Source organism: Pristiophorus japonicus, chromosome 25, assembly GCF_044704955.1.
Source record: "Pristiophorus japonicus isolate sPriJap1 chromosome 25, sPriJap1.hap1, whole genome shotgun sequence".
NCBI lineage: Eukaryota > Metazoa > Chordata > Chondrichthyes > Pristiophoridae > Pristiophorus > Pristiophorus japonicus.
In genome coordinates this window covers 24220611-24228265 of record NC_092001.1, presented here as the reverse complement: position 1 = coordinate 24228265, position 7655 = coordinate 24220611, and the positions used below count along the sequence as shown (strand labels likewise).

The 7655-nt window shown below is 45.6% G+C and overlaps 1 non-coding gene across 1 annotated transcript; it reads right to left on the bottom strand.

Annotated features, from left to right (window-relative positions):
* Positions 1-1173: 1173 nt before the first annotated feature.
* Positions 1174-1262, bottom strand: trnar-ucg (transfer RNA arginine (anticodon UCG)). The gene is given in 2 exon segments: positions 1174-1209; positions 1226-1262. It is a non-coding gene; the product is annotated as a tRNA-Arg (tRNA).
* Between the last annotated feature and the right edge of the window lie 6393 nt (positions 1263-7655).

Sequence of the window (7655 nt, the reverse complement as noted above, 5' to 3'; positions counted from 1 at the left end):
ACCGAATGTTGAGGCCAGAACACTATAACGTGCCTGGAATGCAGGGTTTGAACGCCTTTTAATCAGACCAGGCAGCTTGGCCACCCCGGATTGATTTCCTGCTCGGTTTAAATTCGGCAGCCAGGGGACTAAATCCCAAGCCAGCTTCTCACATCTTTTCAGCGCGAGAGAAACACGACGCACTCATATTCAGGGCAGATTCTGTTTCACGTTGAAGTTGAGATTGACGCTGAATGCCTCCTTATCCCAATGGAGGTGAGCTCATGCGTGCAGAAAGGGAGATAGGCTGTTCAAGTATTGGCCGGAATCAAACACGGGTTTAGGTTGTCCAATGAGACACAGAGCCGATTACATCTGAGATACATGAACTTTACTCAGTTCGGTGAGTTTCATTTTGCTCCTGGGAATCTCCAGCATTGTTGGACGCTGTGTGAACAAAGGAGTGCAATCACACGTTTTAATTTGAAACATGTCAGTTTTCTCACATATCGACCGGCTGAGAAGTAGTTTTTTGACGAAAAGTTGACAGGGCTCGTCCGGGATCGCTCGCATTTCAATTATTAGAATGCCTAAGCGAGAATCATATCCCTAGACCAACGAGCCGCCGTCAGTAATGGACGTAGCTCTCAGATTCTGACGTTAGTTTGACGTATTCGGCCCATCGTGCCTGTGCTGACTCTCAGAGACCTATCTCATGAGTCCCCCTCTCCATAGTCCTGCTAATGTTTTCCCTTTGATGAATATGTTATTCTTGGAGACATTACTTCACCAACGAGCTGCATCCTTGTCAGTAAAAGGTGAATTTGGCAATGAGGTTAAATGTGATGGCCGAAAAGAAACAAGTGGAAACGATTTAACACAATAATGACGAAGCTGGGGGCACACTGGATCCGCAGTCCTTTGCCTGAACCTCTCAGTCACCTTGTCTCATATTTAATGCAACGTCAGACATTCATCCCCTACTTTTTGCATTCAAACAGAAATAATGTCCACGAAAGTCTACTTCTTCACCGCTTGTTTTGCCCGTGCAACCAGATCGACAGAGATGAAAATGTGCCATGAGCTTCTTAAAGCAAACAGCCTTTCTTTAGTTCAGGTGAGTGACTGTACGAGATGGTTGGTTTTGAGGCAGAATCAAAACAAAGAATATAAAATTTCACGCGGCGAGTTAGCTGACCGCGGCAGGACTCGAACCTGCAATCTTCTGATAACTTCACAGTTACAATCGAAGTCAGACGCCTTATCCATTAGGCCACGCGGCCGCTGCCGTCAGCACAAAATTTGTTCTTTTTTATATTGAGAGCAAATTTGGGACAAGGGTTATATCAAGGAGTGGATATCGGAAAACATGAGCATATTTTGAGTAATGAATAGCTGCGCTGCGATATGGATGTGCACGGACACAGGCTGCATCAAAGTAACAAAGGATGGACCAGAGGAGGTGTTCGTGGGAACAGCAGAACCATTACCAGACAATTGGATGGATGCTTATGATGCGATACGTTGAACCGAATGTTGAGGCGAGAACACTTTCAGATGCCTGAAATGTAGGGGATAAAGGCGTTTTAATCAGACCAGGCAGCTTGGCCACCCCGGATTGATTTCATGTACGGTTTAAATTCGGCAACCACTGGACTAATTCCAAAACCAGCTTCTCACATCTTTTCAGCGCTAGAGAAACAGGACGCACTCATATTCAGGGCAGACTCTGTTTCACCTTGAAGTGGAGATTGACGTTGTGTGTATGCTTATGCCAATGGAAGTGAGCTCTTGCGTGCAGAAAGGAAGATATACTGATCAAGTATTGGCCGGAATCAAACACGGAATTAGGTTTTCCAATGAGATACAGAGCCGAGTACATCTGAGATACATGAACTTTACTCAGTTCGGTGAGTTTCACTTTGCTCCTGGGAATCTTCAGGATTTTGCACGCCGTGGGAACAACGGAGCGCAATCACACGTTTAAAATTGAACCATGTCAGTTTTCTCACATGTCGACCGGCTGAGAAGTCGTTTTTTGACTAAAGGCTGGCAGGGCTCGTCCGCGATTTGTACCCGGGACCTCGCGCATTTCAATTATTAAAATTCCTATGCGAGAATCACACCCCGAGACCAACGAGCCCGCGACAGTGAGAGACGTAGCTCTCAGATTCTGACGTTAGTTTGCTATTCGGCCCATCGTGCCTGTGCTGACTCTCAGAGACCTAGCTCATGAGTCTCCTTCTCCATCGTCCTGCTAATATTTACCCTTTGATGAAGTGATTATTTTTTGAGACATTACTTCACCAGTGAGCTGCATCTTTGTCAGTAAAAGGAGAATTTGGCAATGAGGTTAAATTTGGTTGACGAAAAAAAACGAGGGGAAAATGTTTAACACAATAATGACGAAGCTGGGGGCATACTGGAGCAGCAGTCGATTGCCTGAAACTCTCAGTATCTTGTCTCCAATTTCCTGCAACGTCAGACATACATCCCCTACTTTTTGCATTCAAACAGAAATAATGTGCACGAAAGTCTACTTCACCGCTTGTTCTGCCCGTGCAACCAGATCGACAGTGATGAAAATGAGCCATAAGCATCTTAAAGCAAACAGCCTTCATTTACTTCAGGTGAGTGACTGTACGATATGGTTGGTACTGACGCAGAATCAAAACAAAGAATATAAAATTTCACTCAGCGAGTTAGCTGACCGCAGCAGGACTCGAACCTGCAATCTTCTGATAACATCACAGTTACAACCAAAGTCAGACGCTTTATCCATTAGGCCTCGCGACTGCTGCCATCGGCACAAAATTTGTTGTTTTTTGTATTTAGAGCAAATTTGGGACAAGGATTATATCAAGGAGTGGATTTCGGAAAACATGAGCATATTTTGAGTAATGAATAGATGCGCTGCGATATGGATGTCTACGGACACAGGCAACGTCAATGTAGCTTGAAACACAACAGCTTAACAATTAGGTCATCGCAGCTGAAATCACACTCCTTTTAAATATACAGGATGATCCGGATTACGAGAAAATACGTCTTAAAGGGGCAATTGATGAACTTGAACTGACAACCATCCCGTTTGAACACACACCGAATGATCCTGGACAGGAAGCACATCCCTCTTACACAGCTGCAGAATCAAAACAAAGAATATAAAATTTCACGGCCCTTCACGGATAGCAATTCCCTTTCAAAAGAATAAAGTGGGATTTCTATCATTCCTGAAGGCAATTGTGCTCTGTGTAAGTGAGCGCGGGTCTCAGGACCACGCGGGGCTGGGACGGTTGTTGAAGCCACAGGTGATAGACAGGCAGGAAGGAGGGAGGGAAGTAAATCCAACCCAGACAAAAAGACAATTTAAAACATATATATATTTATCATAATAAGAAAATAAATACATTTGAAATTTTATTGCAAAAAATTGAATTCGATTTGATTTTGGACCTAATAGAAATCTTTAAAATTATGAAAGACTTTGTTAGCGTAATTTCCACTTGTGTGAAAGAGCAAAACTAAAAGGCCATCAATATAAGATAAACAACAAAAATTTAATATAAACTCATTTACCCAGATAGTGGTGAGAATGTGGAAGTCACTGCAAATAGGAGTAGTTGAGTAAAATAGTGTAGATGCTTTAAAGGGGTGGTTAGTTCAGCATATGAGGGAGAAAGGAATAGAGCATTATGCGGATAGAGTTGAAGAGGAAAGACAGGATAACAGCATTGTAATTCTAGATGTATTTAATGAACTTAATTTGAATTCTACACCTGCCAGGGTTGGATGTGTATACATGCCTCTGAGTTACTAAACCAGTAGCCTAACCACTGTACTACCATACTCTTAACTTCATCCTTTACCTGTGCAACTGGGTCAAGGGGGTGAATAGCCTCCTTCAGCTCCGATGTAATAGACTTGAGTTGCTGAATGGCTTGCTCAGTTTCCTAAATACAAGGGTCAAGTGCTTGAATCACTTCCTCCTGAATCGACTCGGCTTATATTAACTGGAATTTAGAAGAATGAGAGGGGATGTCACAGAAACATATAACATTCTGACGGGATTGGACAGGTTAGATGCAGGAAGTCCCCGATATTGAGGAAGTCCATAACAATGGGTCACAGACTAAGGATAAAGAATAAGCCATTTAGGACCGTGATGAATAGAAACCTCTTCACTCAGAGAACTGTGAACCTGTGAAATTCTCTACCACAGAAAGTTGCTGTGGCCAGTTCGTTGGATATACTCAAAAGGGAGTTAGATGTGCCCCTGAAGGGATCAAGTGGTATGGAGAGAAAGCAGGAATGGGGTACTGATTTTGCATGATCAGCCATCAGCATATGATTGGTGATGCAGGCTCGAAGGGCCAAATGGCCTACTTCTGCGCCTATGTTCTATGTTTCTATGTTTCCTGTTGCTGTCTAATAGGCTGCACGGCATTTAATCAGCCCCTTCTATTCCTTTGTAGGTATTTTGAGGGGCTGAATAGTGTACTTCTGTGTAACAATTTATAGGGGCTGAATGACGTCCTCGTGTTCCACTGCTCCAGGCTAGAAGGACTGAGTCGCCTCTACACGTTCCAGTGTAACAGGCTCATGTGGTTGAATGGCCTGCTCCCATTCTTATGTAACACGCTCGAGTGGCTGAATCTCCTCCTCCGGTTCTTGTGTAACAAGCTTTAGGGAAGATTTAATTCATTATGTTCCTGTCTAACCAGCCTCTATAGGTTGAATATTCTTCTCCTGTTCCGATGTAATAGGCTCGGGAGATTGAATGTCCTCCTCCTGTTCCAGTATAACATAGAAACATAGAAACATAGAACATAGGTGCAGGAGTAGGCCATTCGGCTCTTCGAGCCAGCACCACCATTCAATAAGATGATGGCTGATCATTCCCTCAGTACCCATTTCCTGCTTTCTCTCCATAATCTTTGATACCTTTAGCCGTGCAGGCCATATATAACTCACTATATATAATATATCCAATGAACTGGCATCAACAATTCTCTGCGGTAGAGAATTCCACAGGTTAACAACGCTCTGAGTGAAGAACTTTCTCCTCAGCTCCGTCCTAAATGGCCTCCCTCTTATCCTAACTCTTTATCTCCTGGTTCTGGACTTCCCCATCATTGGGAACATTCTTCCGCATTTAACCTGTACAGTCCCGTGGGAATCTTGTAAGTCTCGATGAGATCGCCTCTCATCCTTCTAAACTCCAGTGAATACAGGCCCTGTTATTCCAATATCTCCTCATATGTCAGTCCTGCCATCCCGGGAATCAGTCTGGTGAACCTTCGCTGCACTCCCTCAATAGCAAGAACGTCCTTCCTCAGATTAGGAGAGCAAAACTGGACACAGTAAGAGCATCTATGGGCTTAATGGCATCCTCCTGTTCCTATACAACAGATTCGAGGGGCAGAATTGCCTTTGGCAATTTCTATAAATCTGCCTGGAAAGTGATTAATAACCCGTCTCTTGTTTTTCTGTAAGACTCTTGAAAAGCTGACTGGCCGCCACCTGTTACTATTTAGCATGATTGAGGGGATAAATAGCCTGCTCCTGTGTAAAAGGTTCAACGGACTGAAAGGATTTTTCTTGTGTAATAGGCTCACGTTAACATCATCATCATCATCGCCAATCCCTCTGATTCGAGGAAGACTTGCTTCCACTTTTAGCATGAGTTTTCGGTGGCTGTACGAGAACCACAGTCTCTGTCACAAGTGGGACAGAGAGTGGTTGAAGTAAAGGGTAGATTGGGAGTCTGGTATTCTGCACGCTTCTTCCGCTGCCTGCGCTTGATTTCTGCTTGCTCTCGGGGACGAGCCGCGAGCAGCTCAGTGCCCTCCCGGATGCACTTCCTCTACTTAGGGCGGTCTATGGCCAGGGACTCCCAGGTGTCAGTGGGAATGTCACACTTTATCAGGGAGCCTTTGAGGGTATCCTTATAACGTTTTCACTATCCACATTTGGCTCGTTTGCCGTGGATGAGTTCCAAGTAGAGTGCTTGCTTTGGGAGTCTCGTGGCTGGCATGCAAACTATGTGGCCTGCCCAACGGAGCTGATCAAGTGTGGTCAATGCTTCAATGCTCGGGATGTTGGCCTGGACGAGGACGCTAACTTTGTTGCGTCTGTCCTGCCAGGGAATTTGCAGGATCTTGCAGAGAAATCGTAGGTGGTAGTTCTCCAGCGACTTGAGGTGTCTACTTTACATGTTCCACATGTTTGAGAAAAACAGGAGCACCGTTATTAATATTGCCCTGTAGACCATGATCTTGGCGAAAGTATAGGAACTGGTCTTCAAACACTCTTTTCCACAGGTGGCCGAAGGCTGCACTGGCGCACTGGAGGCGTTATTGGATCTTGTCTTCAATGCCAGCTCTTGTTGAAAGTCGGCTCCCGAGATAAGGGAAGTGGTCCACGTTGTCCAGGGTCGTACTTTGTATCTTGATGACTGGGGGGCAGTGCTGTGCAGCGAGGACAGGTTGATGGAGGAACTTTGTCTTACTGATGTTTAGCGCAAGGCCCATGCTTTCGTGCGCCTCAGTAAATACCTTGACTGCGTCCTGGAGTGCAGGCGTCATCAACGTACGGTAGCTCGACGACAGAGGTTGGGATGGTCTTGGACCTGGCCTGGTGACGGCGAACGTTGAACAGGTTCCCACTGGTTCTGTAGTTTAGTTCCACTCCAGCGGGGAGCTCGTCAACTGTGAGGTGGAGCATGGCAGCGAGGAATTGAGAAGAGGGTTGGGGCATTGAAGCAGCTCTGCTTGACTCCGGTTCGGACGTGGATTCTGTCTGTCATGGATCCGTTGGTAAGGATCACGGCCTGCATGTCGTCATGTAGCAGGCGGAGGATGGTGACGTACTTTTGGTGGCGGCCGAAACGGATCCTTAGGCTCTCGTGGTTGAGAGTGTGAAAGGCATTTGTAAGGTTGAAGAAAGCCATGTTCCCTGCATTTTTCCTACAGCTGTCGTGCTGCAAAAAATCATGTCCGTTGTTCCCCAGAGGGGACGAAATCCGTTCTGCAACTCCGTGAGGAGCTCCTCGGCAACAGGATGAAGTCGGTTGTGGAGGAGGCCAGCGATGACTTTCCCAGGGGCTGATAGCCGGGAGATTCCCCTGTAGTTACCGCAGTCGGACTTGTCCCCTTTTTTAAAGATGTTCACGATCACTGCATCTCTAAGATCTCCCCGCATGTTCTCCTCCCGCCAGATGAGAGAGAGGAGGTGATGTATTCGTGCCAGAACTTCCTCTCCAACATACTTCACTGCCTCAGCAGAGATTCCGTCCGCACCCGTAGCCTTGTTATATCTTTTGATTTCTTGTGGCGTTTTCTATCTGGTGAAGTGTTGCGATCTCATTGAGGTGGTGGCGGGTAGCATTCTGCGTAATGAAGTCAACGACACTCGTGTCAAACATTGGATTACATAATCTATACTGCACAGAAACAGTCCATTCGCCCCAGCCAGTCTTTTATGCTCCACAGGAGCCTCCGCTCAACTTTCAACAACAGTCTAACGCTCGATTTCCTTCTCTCTCACATGACTGTCTAGCCCCACCTTAAAAAATTCCATACTATTCTCTTCAACCACTCCCTGTGGTACCGATTTCCAGAATCTCAACATTCTTTGGGTAAATAAGTTTCTTCTGAATTCCCGATGTTGATTTC